At 40.0% G+C, this 16336-nt stretch overlaps 1 long non-coding RNA gene across 1 annotated transcript in view; it reads right to left on the bottom strand.

Moving 5' to 3' along the window:
- Positions 1-1787: 1787 nt before the first annotated feature.
- The window catches only part of LOC130887532 (uncharacterized), a 62513-nt gene continuing 47964 nt past the window's right edge, over positions 1788-16336 (bottom strand). The window contains exons 2-6 of the long non-coding RNA XR_009058376.1: positions 11473-11544; positions 9693-9742; positions 6682-6837; positions 5418-5545; positions 1788-2054 (exon numbers count right to left, since the gene is read on the bottom strand). This is a non-coding gene — a long non-coding RNA (uncharacterized LOC130887532). The remainder of the gene's footprint in view (positions 2055-5417; positions 5546-6681; positions 6838-9692; positions 9743-11472; positions 11545-16336) is intronic.

Below are 16336 nucleotides of genomic sequence, written 5' to 3'. Positions count from 1 at the left end.
TCTATCTCTTGTATTCTATTGATTATGCTTGTTTCTGTAGTCTCTGCTCGTTGACCTATATTTGCCATATCCAGCTGGTCCTCAGTTTGTGTTTTCTTCCTTGCTTCCATTTCAGTTTTCAATTCTTGGACTGTTTCCATTACCTGTTTGATCGTTTTTTCTTGGCTTCCCAGGGTATCATTTACGTATTTACTCATTTCTTCAAACTTTTTGTTATACTTCTCATCCATTTCTATGAGGGCGTTTTTTACATGTTGTTTAAGGGACTCTATTGCTTTCAAAAAGTCAGTTTTTTCTTCTTCTCCGGTGTTAGGGTGTTCAAGACCTTGTGTTGTAAGATCATTGGGTTCTGGTGTTTTCATGTTGTTTTTCAGATTCTTGGGTGAATTCTTGCCTTGGCGTCTGCCCATCTCCTCTTACCGATGCTATCTATTGGGTTTGATTTAATTGTAGCGGGGCAATTTGCTCTCAGTGAGGGCTTCACTGTTTCTTGCCCGCACTATCCTGCATCCAGTGCCTCCGCCGCCCAGGCCTGCCTGCCGGTACCTCCGCCGCCCAGAACTGTCTGTGCGCCAGTGCTTCCGCCGCCTAGGCCTGCCTGCCGGTGCCTCCGCCACCCGGGCCTGCCTGCCGGTGCCACCGCCACCCGGGCCTGACTGCCGGTGCCTCCGCCACCCGGGCCTGCCTGTGCGCCAGTGCTTCCGCCGCCTAGGCCTGCCTGCCGGTGCCTCCGCCACCCGGGCCTGACTGCCGGTGCCTCCGCCACCCGGGCCTGCCTGCACGCCGGTGCCTCCGCCGCCCGGACTTGCCTGCGTGCCGGTGCCTCCGCCGCCCGGGCCTGCCTGCGCGCCGGTACTTCCACCACCTAGGCGTACCTGCTGGTGCCTCCACCACCAGGGCCTGCCTGCCGGTGCCTCCGCCACCCGGAACTGTCTGTGCGCCGGTGCTTCCGCCGCCTAGGCCTGCCTGCCGATGCCTCCGCCACCTGGGCCTGACTGCCGGTGCCTCCGCCACCCGGGCCTGCCTGCGCGCCAGTGCTTCCGCCGCCTAGGCCTGCCTGCCGGTGCCTCCGCCACCCGGGCCTGACTGCCGGTGCCTCCGCCGCCTGGGCCTGCCTGCGCGCCGGTACTTCCACCGCCTAGGCGTGCCTGCTGGTGCCTCCACCACCAGGGCCTGCCTGCCGGTGCCTCCGCCACCCGGAACTGCCTGCGCGCCGGTGCTTCCACCGCCTCTGTCCTAAACTTTCTATTGGAGGCCTATATAAGGATATGGAAGAAGGAGGATTTTGTTATTTGCCTGCTAACCCTCACCTTGCTAGCACATCTCTTCCTTTCCTGGCACTGGAGCCTACTTCTTTGGGATTCCAGCATATACTGAAGACATACTGATACACCCAGCCTTGTGGGACGAAGCAGGTACCACACTCTTGGGCTTTCTGTTCACAGGTAGCCATTGTTGGATGAGTAGAACTAAAACCTGAAAGTCATTCCAATAAATTCCCTTTTAATTTATACATAGAGAGAGTCATTCCATGATTTCTATGACTAGAGAACCCTAATAGTGCAGACAAGGGGAAGGGTCACTGTGCAATGCAAGATCTTAAAAAATATACTTGCCTGACACTTACTGATCAGAACCTACACACCAACAAACCTTGGTACACCATGTACAGAACTTGAGTCTGGGATTTTAGTTAGTTCTCTACTGTATTTTGAACCCTCTTCCTGAAGTCAAATGCGATTAAAGTAATCTCACACTAGCTCAGAATTGAGTATAATGAAGGGGTTCTTTATTTAGGGAAACTCACAGATCACAGCCCTCAGCACAAATGGGGACCAGAAACGGAATCCAACATCCAGGTGTGAGAGTGAAGAAAGAGAACAATCACCCAGGTGCACACTTTTTTGGTATCCAAGGCCATGCCTAACCTGGTCCAACCTCTCAAAGGCCTTGACTCAAGGAGGTTCCCCAACATCCTCCTACTGATTTTGTCAAGCAGATTCTCATAATCTTGGGCCAACTAGATCCAAATGCCATGAAAAGAGTCGTGAACCCTAGAAAAAAATGAATAACCCATTTTAAGGTGCAGTAGAACATTTAAAGGACATGATTTTATCATTTCGAAGGGGACAAAGTTTCAGGTCTAAGGAGCACATAAGGGCAGCTAAGCATGCAGAGTGACCTGGGTCATATCATTCATACAAATCTCTGGTTGCTTAGGATTGATTTCCTGGCACATTGCGCTAGATATGGATTTTGAAATTAATAGGTTAATCTATGATTAAGAAAGGAGGGTATAACAATGGAAACAGCAGTGATGCAACCACGGAAACAAACCATTGTAAGGTTGCCCAGAGCCGAGAGATAGAAACATCAATGTCCCATTGGTATTCTTTAGCATACTAATGTTCTTTTCAAGATCAACTACCATTTGGCAATTTTGGTTTTAGATAATTCTAAATGGAAGATTTCTAATATTTCCCCTACTTCTTCTTCTAAATGACTTCTTTTCCATTCATCATCTTTTAAAGGGTTCTATAAATAGATTTTATGGTAAAATACAGTTTTCTTTGCATAATAACATAAATTTGAGGTCTTATATAAAAGATCCTACAGTGTGAAATATTAGAAAATAACTTAAGGAAATAATTGATACAGTCATTTTAATTTCCACCTTGTTATCTCTGACCTAGTTTTCCTGGAGTTCTTATGGAGCCTGATTCTCTAATTTACAGGAGAATGTTAGATTTAGAATGGATGTAAGACTATGTTGATACCTTCTCTCTTTTGCTAAATTGACAATATTTCTTTAAAAACAAATCAAACTAGCCAAACTCATTGTGGATGTGGTTTTCTTAACAGCAAGTATATATTAAATTAGCTTTAATAAAGAAGAAAAGCAGTTTTTCCTATAATTATGATTTCCTATAGAGTATTTATATCATAGAAGACAGGAGCAAAAGCTGTCTTAAGTTCCACTACACTGCTACTGCACCCAATTGAAGCAAATGAAGCAGAAGTTACTGTGCAGAGCAGAAGCAAGTCTGAGCTCTTTTAGATAGTGCATGAAGGGATTTGTACCCTGATTTTCTCTTTCCTATAGTAAACTTTGATCGCAAACTCTTCCCTAAAGTCCAGTCACTGTGAGTCACTTCAAGTAACCAAGACATGACACAGCATTCATGTGTGATGAAAAGTGTCCCGGTTGCATAGATCCCATTTGTAAGATATAAAGGTCTGAGTGAAAGCAATTATGAATTGTAAAGTGGTTACAATTTACATGTATTCAGAATATTTTCATGGACAATGGTGAGCATAATTTAAAAAATGATGATGGCCAAACCTAAAGACAGAAAACAAGTTTCTACAAGACACTCATATGCAGGGGCATCCTGGCACAATGCACATGTGCCCATGACATAATTCCAGTGCAAAGTCTCTCGGTGGAGCAGTTAGACCAGACCCCTCAGATGACAGCATTGAGTCAGAGATGAAAAACCACTTCTCCAGAGTGAGTAAATATTCATTCTGATCTTCAATGTTACATTCATTTATGAGGTGTCTGCATATACATACCCCAGAGACTTATACATAAAGTAAAATAGCAAAGCCACTTTCGAAGTTAAACACTTAGAAAAATTATTTAGAAATTAAGGCAGACCTTCAGAAAACTGCACCACATGTGCTCACAAAGGCTGTCTTATGAAACACACTGCATGAAATTTCAGTATTCTTCTTTGGTTGCAATTGTTAGATTTCTGGCTTGCCAATTGTCTTTTCTTAACATTGCTGCTAAGAAATTATTCAACATTGTTATTAAATTCACCTCTAGCCTTATATTTCTACTTACCTTGGTCTTCATTCTGACCACGTGGTATCTTTATAAATATGGCAAAATCATTTTTGTTCCTTTTGTGATATAGGATTTCCCTCTATATGTTGTAGTTGCCATTAATGAATAAAGAAAACTGGCTTGGCCTGATGGGGTAGAACAGAGCTAGGTGGGGAAAACTAAACTGAATGCTGGGAGAAGGAAGGCAGAGTCAGAGGAGAAGCCATGTAGCCCCACCAAAGAAGCACAGAACTTTATCTGGTAAACCACAGCCACATGGCGATACACGGATAACTAGAAATGGGTTAAATTAAGATGTAAGAGTTAGCCAATAAGAAGCTAGAGCTAATGGGCCAGGAAGTGATTTAAATTATATAGTTTCTATGTGGTTATTTCAGGACTGGGTGCCAGGCGGCTGGGAAACAAACAAGCAAGCCTCCTTACTACAGTTTTGTTGTATTTCTTGTGTGAAACATTTGACTATGATAGACAAGTTGGTGGAAGAGTAGACTATAGGTATGAAGAAAAAAGACCAAGTCAACCCTGTGCCCTGGACCTGGGAAGATGCACTTACTAGTCTTTACTGTCCACTTGATACTATCAAGAGTTGCTGGGAAGGGGAAATCTAAATTGAGCAATTATTCAGGTCAAATTAGCCTGTGGCCATGTCTGTGGGGAATTGTCTTGATTGCCAGTTGATGTGACAGCCCACTGTGGGTGGTGTCACTTGTGAACTGCTTGATTTGGATTGTTTAATTAGGTGGTTGAGCAAAAACACATTAGAATGCAGCGCTTCTCCATAGTTCCTTTCCAAGCTTCTTACTCTGACTTCCCTCAATAATGAATTGACCTGAGAGTTGAAAGACGAAACAAATTCTTTGCTTCCTAAGTTGTTTGGGTCATTGTGTTTATCACAGTGCCAAAAAGCAAATTAGAACAGGGCACAATGAGATATATCCTAAGATTTTATTAGTTCCTAGCTTTTTAAAAATCTCACTTTGGAAAAAAAAATCACTTTGGATATGTCTGTCCTTAACCTCTCTGAGCCTCAATTTCATCTAAAAGGGGAGAATATAAACATATACATAGCTGAAGAAATGGTCAATCAGACAATGTTAGACTCTTAGTACTATTTCTGTCAATGCATAAATTCTGTGTTGATGTTGTAGGACAAACATAAAAGCATGCATATATGTGTGTATGTATATAATGCAAATATATACACGTGTTCTCCAACAAGCACACACATACACACACACACCTGTTTTCTTTTTATTTTTCTAGTATCGATACCTCATTCAGAAAGTCTCTATTAAAATTTCCAAAGCACTTCTATGTGAGAAGAGTTAGAAAACTCACCTGTTTTTCACAGAAAATGCTACTTTACTTTTTGTCACAATTATCACACGCAAAATACAATGGAAATATATCTAGGAACTGAATCATTTCACAAAGGCAATTTGGGTAATCTATGTATTTAATAGAAGCCCAAGAGGAATTTCTCCCTATGAGTTCCCCAGCCACCCTTGGTGATTTACGTTGCCTGTCTGTTACAATAATCGTCGCCAGGGTACACAGTACTCACCAATGACCTATTGCAGACAGTTAATCAAGAGCAGAGAGACCAGCTTTCACAGTACAAGTAGTTACTTGTTCTCAACTTTTTAAAGTTCATATTTCAGTCTTACTGTCATTTCTTTCCGCTTGCCGGTGCTTTTATGAAGGGTAAAGCAGAACAGAAAGAAAACCAGAGTCATTAACTGCTTGAAAGTTTAATGCGCTACCAAACCAGAATTAGATGTGATAATGAAATTTCCACTGCTGAAAGCAGACTCTGCTAGCTGATGTATGTAGTGAGAAGGTGGTCTCATAACCAATGAATGAAGAAAATACTTAATTTTTTTTCTATTTCTCATTCAAGTTTTTGTCTACAAAAGACAAACATGAAGTTAAACTTCAGTTAGACTACTTTAAAAAGAATATGTAGTAAAATTTCGTGTTCCTTTTAGAAAAGACATTGCAAATATATAGATGTCAGTCAAATCCCTTTCCATCTAGAGGCATTCTGGAGCAACAGATACGGTTTAACACTTCACATTTGTATGCTTTATTCATTTCTCCGGAGGGAGCATTCCAAAATCACCAGTGTCCCTTCAGCAAGGCCTAACATGGCCCTAAATTCAGCATTCATGGAATATCTAAATAAAATTCTGAATGTTCTAACTACAGATGGTTCCAAAATTTAATGGCTGAATTTACAATTTCCCAGCTTCGCCATGGAAGTTTCTTTTGAGCTTTAGCTCTCTCCTTCAGGCTGTGAGGTATGAAGTATGATACTCCTCGTAAATGCCAGACAGCAGCAGCAAAACTGCCCTCTTAGTCAGCCATGTGCCTATGGGTGCAAAGAGCCTCTACTCTACAAAGCACTGTTGCTAAGTAGGGTAGGATGTTCAGCGGGTTAGTATAGTAAATACATTTTCAACTAATTGTCAACTAACAAAACATACCAACCACTGTATTGGGACAAAATCCCATCTTAAATCAAGGAATATCACTACTTCAACTTCTGTCTCTAGGCTTAATATTTATGGTCAGATGAATCATGCACTCATCTCCAAACACAATACAATCTTGCCTGTCTTTGCATATGTCACTTTCTCACCCTGAAGTTCTGGAGCAGAGCTGCTTCTACTTGCTTCCTGCCTCTAGGTAGCAACTGTGTCTTTCCTCCCACCACTTCCACTCAGGGACCTGTTATAGATCACCATCTGGTGAAATTATATTCATTTTCAATTCAGTTAACCTACCCCTCTCGAGAAAAGTTTCCTTCTTGCCCACCCCAAACTGACCTGATCTCTTTCTCCTCTCCATGCAACAGTCACATTGATTTACATCGTTTATATCGATTCTCTTCATCTGTTGCACATAGTAGGAGTTCATTCATTGTGTGATCAGTGACTTTGGGTGATACTGCAGTTTTATTTACCCCCAGTCTCTTCCTTGTCCTGTGAAGATAAATTTCTTGTCATCAAAGGGAGGGGTGGAAGGTGAATGCGTATTAATCTTTATAACATTTCATTATCTAATAGGCTCATTGCACGTAATGTAGGCTTGATAAATACTTCTTGAATTACATGACTAAACTGGGTCAGTCAGCCTCAGCTAGAAGTACTTCAGTGTTTTAGATTTATCAGGAGCAATGCTAGTGATCCAAAACGCTATTGTCTTTGCTGAATCATAACTGAATTTATACCACACTACATTTTGGAATGTACCACCTTTTGAGTTAAATAAAAACAATAATCTTTTTGTATGTTACATTTTGCATTCTCTTGGCTTCTTTCAGACATAAGGGCATCTCTGTAAGGTGTTGACCTAAATTTCTGCTGACCTAATTTCCTTGTTGCAAAAGGATTTCGGTGCAGCCAGTCCCCACTGCGGAAAGGTTTTGTTCTACATCACTGTCAAATTTCAATGACAAATGGAATGAACTTTGTTAGTCCTTTTGAGATTTCAGAATAGCTCAGGACATTCCCCTTTAATATCTAAGAGGATATCAGTGATTTGTCCGTCTGGCTACAGAGTGTAAAGGGGCCTCCCTAGTTCCCATACACTTACTCTAAGCTGTCCGGCATGTCCCATGGAAGCAGTAGACAATACCTGCAAACATTTTTACTGTGTAGTAGCAGGGAAAGTTGCCAGTGAAATGGAGATGAATACAAGTGGAAAAATGGATGTATTGGGTTCTTGAGTCAGATTTACATGTGTTTTCAGCACTAATGGACTCTGCTTTGGTACTGGTCAAGTGTCTTTTGAAACAAACAGAAAATAACCGCTGTTAGAATCACATATTTGCATTTAGTCTTAAGATGGGATATATTGATTTCAAGGTTGAGAATTTTCACAGATTTCAGTGATATGATGAGAGTGCCTCCAACTCTTTAAACTCTCTAGAGTCCTCTTATTTCTGATCACAAATTACAGCTCAACAATGGTATTCCAGTGTTTCCACTGTAGTCAAGTCTCTTGAAAGACACTGGGCAGTCAGAGATATGATCAGCAGAGTGCAGAGGAGGCCAAAAAAAGAAAAAAACAGCTGTCCCAGCAACTTAGACTAAACTTAAGTTGTAATATAAAATAATTCAAAAAGGGAGAATAAAGCTGGCAAGGAAAAGTAACAGCTAGTCTCAAGAGAGAAAAGATATACTAAAATCAGCTGCAGGTGAGGAGTTATTTTTAATAAGAACAATATTAGACAAAATTAATAAAGAAAAAAATGGTAAAAATCAAAACCCATTGAATATCTTTTTGAAAAGTACCCTGGATATTAAAAAAAAAAAAAAAGTAAAAGACACACCTTTTACTCTTTAGTAATCAGTTTATGTGGGGGAAAAAAAGCCAAATAAGTGTCCTTCATCACCAAGAATCTATTGGGGACAGATACCGATCCAAGTGTTAGCAAAAGTAGTGACTCAAACTGGCAAACCCATTGCCAATGCATTGCTGCACAATGACTAGGTGAAATTATGGTCAGAGGAACTGATAATCTAGAATTGAGTACTTTACAGTAACTAGTGTGCTGATTTAAACCAAAAACAGAGAGGAAGATAGAGTGTAAGACCAGAAGGGGAAAAGGTGGAAGAAGACAGGGCGAAAGGAAGAGGAACATCAGGGGAAGAGGACAGAATATGTGAGAGACAGTGCACCCCATGGCTGGTTCTTCAGCTATGGTGTTGATATGATTATCTACTACAAAGGAGACAGTCCCTACATAGTATTTGCCAGAATCTCTAAAGATGTTTATTATTAAGAGAAATCCACAGGGTTTCCTCACAAAATCAGTGGTCATAGTCATTCCAAACAATTTGTTTGAAAGAAGGAATATTTCTGTGACAGCAGCAAGGGTAACCTCCTATGAAGCAAGATTTGAGAAGCTACTGCCTCCCCCCAAAAGTCTCAGTACACAATAGCCTAGAAGGGTTTACATGCATGCTAGAGATTTTGTTTGTGTCTCTCAAATCTCTTTGTTATCCCCTAATTAAGGAGCCTGTGCAACCTCCATCTTGATTTGTCCAGGAGACAGTAAAACTTTCAAGATCCAAGTCAACTGATAACTGAAAATGTGTATCCAAAGTCCGCGAAGAAGTTGAAAGTCATTTCTTCCGATGAGAACTAGTTTTCCATGATCATCTATTGCAGAAACTATTTGAAGAACAAATAGCCTTTGGCTGCCGGGCTTTATTGACTCAGTGCTGTCACCTGACAGCACCACCAAACACCTGCTGCTCCCGGGTCTCTTGGTCAAACGCAGGAAAAGGAGAGCAACTTCTAAAACCCATTTTTACTTTATCAGGAACAAAGATGACAACTGAAGCAAAAGTCAGGTCAAATCTAGCTTTTCATAAAGTTGGCTGAGCCTGTTTCTGTTCAGGCACACTCCTTGTTGAACCTTCGCTTTCAGAAGCCGCAATAGATTGAACAATCGGGGTGTTCTAAAAAGCCATCATTCCCACAAGGATTTGTGAAGTGCTCAATGTCTAGCATATGGGTGTTCTGAATAAAAGGACGTTGCCAGGAGTTTTGAGATCAGAGATTCACAATTAATTCTGACTGCTTGGATCAATAAAGATTGTTTTCCTTTGAAACAGAGCACCTATAAAGTTATATAATTTGAGGTATAGGAAAATCATTGCTGAACAAGCAAAGAGGGCTTAGCTGCCCACAGAATCCATTTGGTAATAATTTCAGCATGAAAAGTAAGACCATTATTTTGATGGGACAAATGCATTTGAAAGCCATGAAAGATTATATCAGTGAAAAAAATCTATTTGAATAAAATATATTCTCAGCGCAAACTTACTCAGGTGTAGTACTATTCACAGCATAAGTGCAGCTCATGGGCGTTCTTTCCTGAAGGAAAAGCACATGTGAGAACTCAGGTTATTTTGTCTAGCACAGCTGCTACTTGTTCTGCAGAAGCAGGCATGCGGCTGATGACAAGGTAGAATGGAACATGACACCTCCGTTGGCAACCAGCCAAGGATACAGAATGTTTTAGCCGGTCTGTGGCATGTGATCCATTTCTTAATTGTTGATAACATATAATTAGGACAATCTTAGCCGAGTTTAATGAATGCAGTAAGTTAAACTGCAGTGCTTGAGTATACTTGGATAGACGTTGTTAGTCTTGGAGCATGGAACTGCAGAGCAACATTTTATAAACAGTACAAAATGGAATCTTCCCTTTACAAACTATCAGCCTGGAATTATGGCCAACATCCTAACCCGCAGTATAAATTCTGTGCACTGTATAAATGTCAACTGATACTCATGGCCAATGCGCCCAAAATAAATTTTCCCTTTGAAGATTTCAAAGGTAAGATTTATGTGAAGAAATTGGGCACATATTTAAAAATGACAGACTACAGGCTCTGCTAATCAGTTATCAACCTGATTTATTCTGACAGCTTCTCTCTCAGATGATAGAGTTCAGTTTGTGGACTACATTGTTTTGTTGTATTTTGAATGCAATTATTTCCTTGAAAATAATTTATTGATTATTGCGTTTTCATTAAAATTACTTCTGTGAACTTCTTTTCCACACTCATATTACTTAGCATTACTCTGTTCAATGCTGTCATTATAAAGGATACTAACATCTTTATGTAGGCCCTAAGTAAATTCAACTAAAATTTTCACATTTCTTACAGAAGATTAATTTTTTTGAGGGGGAAATCCTATCAATCTATGAAATAACACAAGAAATTTTAAAAACGGAGAAATGCATTTTGCCTTTAATCTAAAAATAATAAAGCAAATGCTTGCTGAAAGGTAAGTCATGTTTGTTCGCAGCACACACACTTTCCCTAATGTTTTTTCTTTTTTGTCTTTAAATTTGTTCTAATGTTAAAAGAATCAATTTTTAGTTTCAGTCATCCCAAAGGAGTTGTCTTGAGTGGAGCTCTTATAGGGAAATTCTAATGAAGAATCAGCTCACAGTACCGTTACTATGGTGCTCACATATCTGAATAAAATTCTAGTGGAAACAAAATTCCAAAGCACTAAATTTAGAGGTATTTCGTTTCCTAGTAAGAGGCGTAAAAATAGCATTACTAGATACAATTTAAATTCCGAGAGGGAGATATTTATTCCTGCATGATGTTCAAATGTGTACATTTTACCAAGCCAGTTTCTTTCCACCGTCCTAGAGACAAATTAGAAATCATGCTACCTAAGTCCAGCCTCGCCTTTGAAGGACAGTGCCTAAGAATGGAGACCTTCATTTTCCCTTTAGTGATGGTTTCATGCAGGAATATTAACGATGAAAGCATGGCTGTTGGAAGCTATACTTTTATGTACTAAGAAAATGTTGCCATAATATGTATTTATGGTTGGGCACTAAGTTGTTTATTCTGTCTCAGAGACAGGGAAAGACAGAGAGCATCATTGATATCCTGATATGGTGATTAGAAATCTCAGTATAAACTCTATTTTTATTAAAAACATTAATATTTAGTATTCACAAATCAACACAATTCTATTTTCCAAAAGTAAGAGTAGTAAAAAGTTTCAGGAATTATTACAAAGTATATTTCTGAAATTAAAATTACTCCCTCACATTGAATATAATTTAAATATACCTCTGTCCACTGTTCAAAATGATGCCCAGTTCCTCACTTCTGGTCTACTTTCCAGAAGCATTGTCTCAGAGTCTGCGGGAAGAAGGAAGTTTTAAAATTCTATTTCAATTTTCACTTCATTTAGTGTTTTCTGTGATTAAGAAAAAAACAGAAAAGTCTACAATAGCTTTTCATATTTTATCACATCTGATTTCTAAGTTTTTAAGCAGAAAGAGAAAATTTTAACTTTCACAAAACATGACTAAAAACTTAATCACCTCTTAATTTTCTATGAATGGGTGATACGATGTAAATACTGAAGGTGGGGACCAAGGAGGCTTGCTGTTTTCTATACATTGCCTTCAAGTTTATAATCCATTCTTGCGTATGTAAAATTCGAGAGCACACTAAAGAGAAAGGTTTGTGAGCATGGTGTGTGACGCTGAGAGCAAGGGGGTGGCTGTTCTCTGTGTCCTACAAACTGTCCTTAGTGGAACAGTTCTGAAAGCAGCCATTGCTCCAGCCTCGAAACCCGAACATGCATTTTTCACTAGCGTGATGACATGTGCCCATGATTTCAGAGACTATTTTAGGGAGTGCGGTCATTATGTGCACTCCTTTTTATCATGAATTTTAGACTTGGGAGAAATGTCGGCTCAAAATTTAAAAAGAACGGCAAGACTTTGTGAGAGCTGGAGATGATACTACAGTGTTCGAGTGAGCGACCCGCTTTAAACCGAGGTCTAACTCAGTACTTCCAATTATCCATTTGCACCATGAACGCAATATTCTTTCACACAGTGAAAATACAGAGTTTTGTCAAATTTTGCATTATTTTCTACACATGTTTCCCATTTTAAAATAGTTTGATTTCATTTCTATTTGAAAAGACCTGTTACAGATTCTGAAATCTAATTGGAAAAGAAATATAAAGGAGAAAATTTCATTTTGCTAACACATAAAACAGGAACACCATAGCATTCATAAAATAAAATTTACTAATCCTTTTTTTTTTCTTTGACAACATACTTAGGTGACATGGTTTTTTTTTTAAAAAAAAATGACATTTTAAACTGTGGAGGAACACTGTGCTATAGACTTCACCTTTGTTCATCATGTATTGACAAAAGAAGTGTTTTATGATTTTGTCTGTAATTATTTTTCCCTTTTTACAGTCTTTATACTAAATATATTCTACTAGTTTGTATTCATTTTTAGTTCACAGCAAACCCTACCTCCACCATTGCTACTTGCTAGACCAAGTGCATTAGAAATGATTCTCATATTAACTTCACCAGGAAATACAGTTCCATCAGCCACACATTAACAGGCTTTGACCTATACAGGAAATGTATTTTGTGGATACTAAGACAATGTATCTCAAAACACCCCCTAAATCACATTTCTTTTAAGGGTGACCCAGAAATCTTACTGCCCCAGATCAGGAAAATATAAGCATTTCACTCAAATGGGAGAGTACACAAATTTGCTAAATGCTTCTAGAATCTGCATGAAAGTATAAAAATTTACCCTGAAAACTTAACTATTTGTCCCTCATTATGAAAGCAGTGTTCCTTCTACCTATGAGCTCCCTAGGGCATGTGATTGTTCTAACATGATGGGAGGGCTACGTACAGAGACAGGGGAGCCTTGCCGCTGTGAGACCGCATCTCGGTTTCCCTTGCACAAGGAGAGTTTCACTCTCCTTTGTTTTTGAGTGAAAAAGGCTCAAATTCAACTTTGACACCTGAATCCAGAAGGAAATTGGCCAGAGCTCAAGAGTACTCATCTAGTAACAGTGGATCTTCTAGACTCCTCTTGGTTTCAATGTGCATAGGTATCAACAAGGAGTTCCCATTTCACCCCACTCTCAAACCCAAGGATAGTCAAGGAGGCAGCAGTGTTGAGACTTGGCAAAGGAAGGGCCTCTGTAGGAAAGACCCAATCTGGGCTTCCTCCAAGAAGTTACAGTGAAATAAAGCAGAGAACGAGCTCTTGTAAACCCAAGTCAAGCCAATTTGCTGGCGAGCAGACCAAGCCAAGATAAGCGGTCCCCACATCATCTGTAGTACCTGCAAGCCCAAGAGACAAGAGACCTCATCATGGAACTGAGAGGATCCGTAAAACCCAGGACCCAATAATGCCAGCTCTTCCCTACCACTCTTAAGGCTGTAAAAGCAGCAGACACTAACTTGAAGGAGAGCCCAGAAGTGGACAGAAGGCTGAAAAATCTGGGAGACGAAGCATGTTTTCCTAAACAGACAGCATTACCTAAAAGGATGGCTTTAATTATTGGATTGGAATGAATTTGAAAATGCACAGGACTCTAAATTTATAAGAGAACCAGAATAGTTATAGACAAAATAATCGAACTGTTTTCCAGGGACATCCAAGTTGTTGTGTTCATGAAATCAATGTTCTGTAACCAACACAATGAATAAAGTTTCTGCAGTGGAAATGCCCGTCTCCCAAGTATATCTTACTCACCTACAACACCACTGCATGGCATTTGGCTACAAATAGGAGGAGCTTTTGTGATTCATCTTCTCTGTATGTGATGACTATGCTAACTAACAGGCCAAATGGTCAACTTTCTTTTTTGCTTTTCCACACATGTATGAAGTAGAATTATAATGTCATACTGTTATTAACACACAAATAGTGGTTTCCTAATGACATTTTATACATATATATTATTGTACTTTTCTCATGTTCATCTCTTCCATTGCCTTTTCTACTCTTTCTTAGGATGGTTGTGTGTGTGTGTGTGTGTTTGTGTGTGTGTGTGTGGTGCTGTGGATGGAACCCAGGATTCTGTATATACCAAGCAAGCACTATATCATCAAGTCACCCCCCAGTCCTAAGAATGTCACAAACATTATTTTTAATTAAAGAAAGACCCTGACATAGGGCAAAGCCTCTAACTTTACACCTGAAAGTGATTCCAATAAGGAAGACTGATCTCATCTTATGTAAAACAATAATCTGATTGCCTGGCATTCTGAGCTCTAAGAAGAAAACTAAGTTTCTGTGGGGTTAACTAAATAGTCGTGGATTACATATCTAACAAACAGCAATGGCAGAGTTCGAACACACTTTCTCCTGTCTCTCATCACTGCTCTAATTAGATTCAATTGATTGACTAACTGAAAGTAATTAATTACAAGCAGCTACAGCCTGTGTCACCAAAGTATGTTCTTCCCTGCAGTACCATGAGACCCATTTTGATATATTATATTGTCCTCATTATCTACTATAAGCAAACAAACAGAGGAAATGATAAAGGGAGAAAGGGGTTACCTAGTACACATGAATTATATGTATTTCTGAGTTAAGATTTTTCTCTAAGAGAAAAGTTTGAGCAGATTGCTTAGGACTTTAGGGGTATAAAAGATCCTTAGTGGCTACCACATATATGCAAAACATGGACAAAATCCATAGCAAACAGGTGTAGGTTGTTCACTACCATTTTGTGACTTTGATGGAAGCTCTGAAAGGTGGAGGAGGGAGAGAACACGAATCAAGCCTCCATTTCTGACGTAAGCTACCTGTACACTTACCACCTGCCACTCAAGAGGCATTGCCACATCTGCTAAGCCAGCTTGTGTTATATTTTCTCTTATTTGCAAGCAAAATATATGAACTGATATATGGGAGCATACAGAAAGCAAGAGCAGGAGCCGTTCACACTCACATGTTTCAGTCGTAGTGCAAAGTCATTGAAATGGTGTTGGTATTTAAATTGTTTAAGGTTAAAAATACATGAGACCTTTTGGATCTCAGAAATACCAAATCCAACCTGCAAGGAGTAGATTCTGAGGTCTCGGTCACACACAATAGCCGATGGCTTTTCAATGGTTGGAGGAGACACCATCACCCACCCTCTTGTCCTGTACATCTTAGTGTGACAGTGGCTAGCCCATCTGCTTTACAAGTGTCAGCACCAGAAAACTGGGTGAAGAAATCAGTCCAGAAGGGAATCTGTAAGTGGAACATGCTCTGAACAGGTCTCCTGTGCTCAAGAGGAAAGGGGGAGTTTTCTACCCACACATTGGACTTTCTGTTTCTGTTTTGTATCCTGTACCCCATCTTAGCCCCCCTTCTCCACTGAAAGGCAATGGGAAAAATAGATTTCACTAAAGCACAAGATAGAAAGGCCTACAGTGCAGTTCTGGAAGACAGCCAGTTCCCCAGCATTGATGTGGTCTCACTTAACTCCTCTGGGGTGGACGCATGTCGAGGCTTAGTGACAGCAAGCTATTGCAGCAGCTGGCATACAGGGAACTGAACTGGAGTCACTGCAAGAAGGGTGGGCAGAAGAAACACTCCAGAAAATGCTGAAGCATGATTTCAAGCAATGCCGCACTGTTTGGGAATGTGGGAAACCACAGGGGTAAACAGACCAAGCTGGCATGCAGCAGGCAACAGAAAGGCAGGACATTTTTAATGTGACCTAACAGAAAAACCAGATCAAAGATCTGGAGGAGTTAGCATGAAACGCCTCTTCTACAATATTGATTTATTCTGTGAACAGCTCTTTGGTGCATACCTACTATGTGTCATATTCTGAAGCTGGAATCCAAAGAAGAAGGTATAATTCTGTCCTTGATGCACACACACACACACAAACCCAATGCCATCAGACACAGATGTCCAAAATATAGATAATTGTACTTTTTTTTCTACATCACAGTGTGTTTATTTGAAGTCCTCATTCACGTAATAGCAGAAATAAGCCCTTCTTTTAGCCTACTTTCCAATAGGTTGCCTATAACTTCCAAGGACTTAAAGTACCAGGGGTCTGGACTAGATGAGTGGAGAAGGAACTCTGGCCTCTACATCAATATCCTGCCAACACTCTGCACCCCTTGTTTACTCATCCCCA

The sequence above is a fragment of the Chionomys nivalis genome, chromosome 15, assembly GCF_950005125.1.
Source record: "Chionomys nivalis chromosome 15, mChiNiv1.1, whole genome shotgun sequence".
In the NCBI taxonomy this organism is placed as follows: Eukaryota; Metazoa; Chordata; class Mammalia; order Rodentia; family Cricetidae; genus Chionomys; species Chionomys nivalis.
Note: the sequence above shows the minus strand (reverse complement) of the source record. Positions and strands in the feature narration are given on the sequence as shown.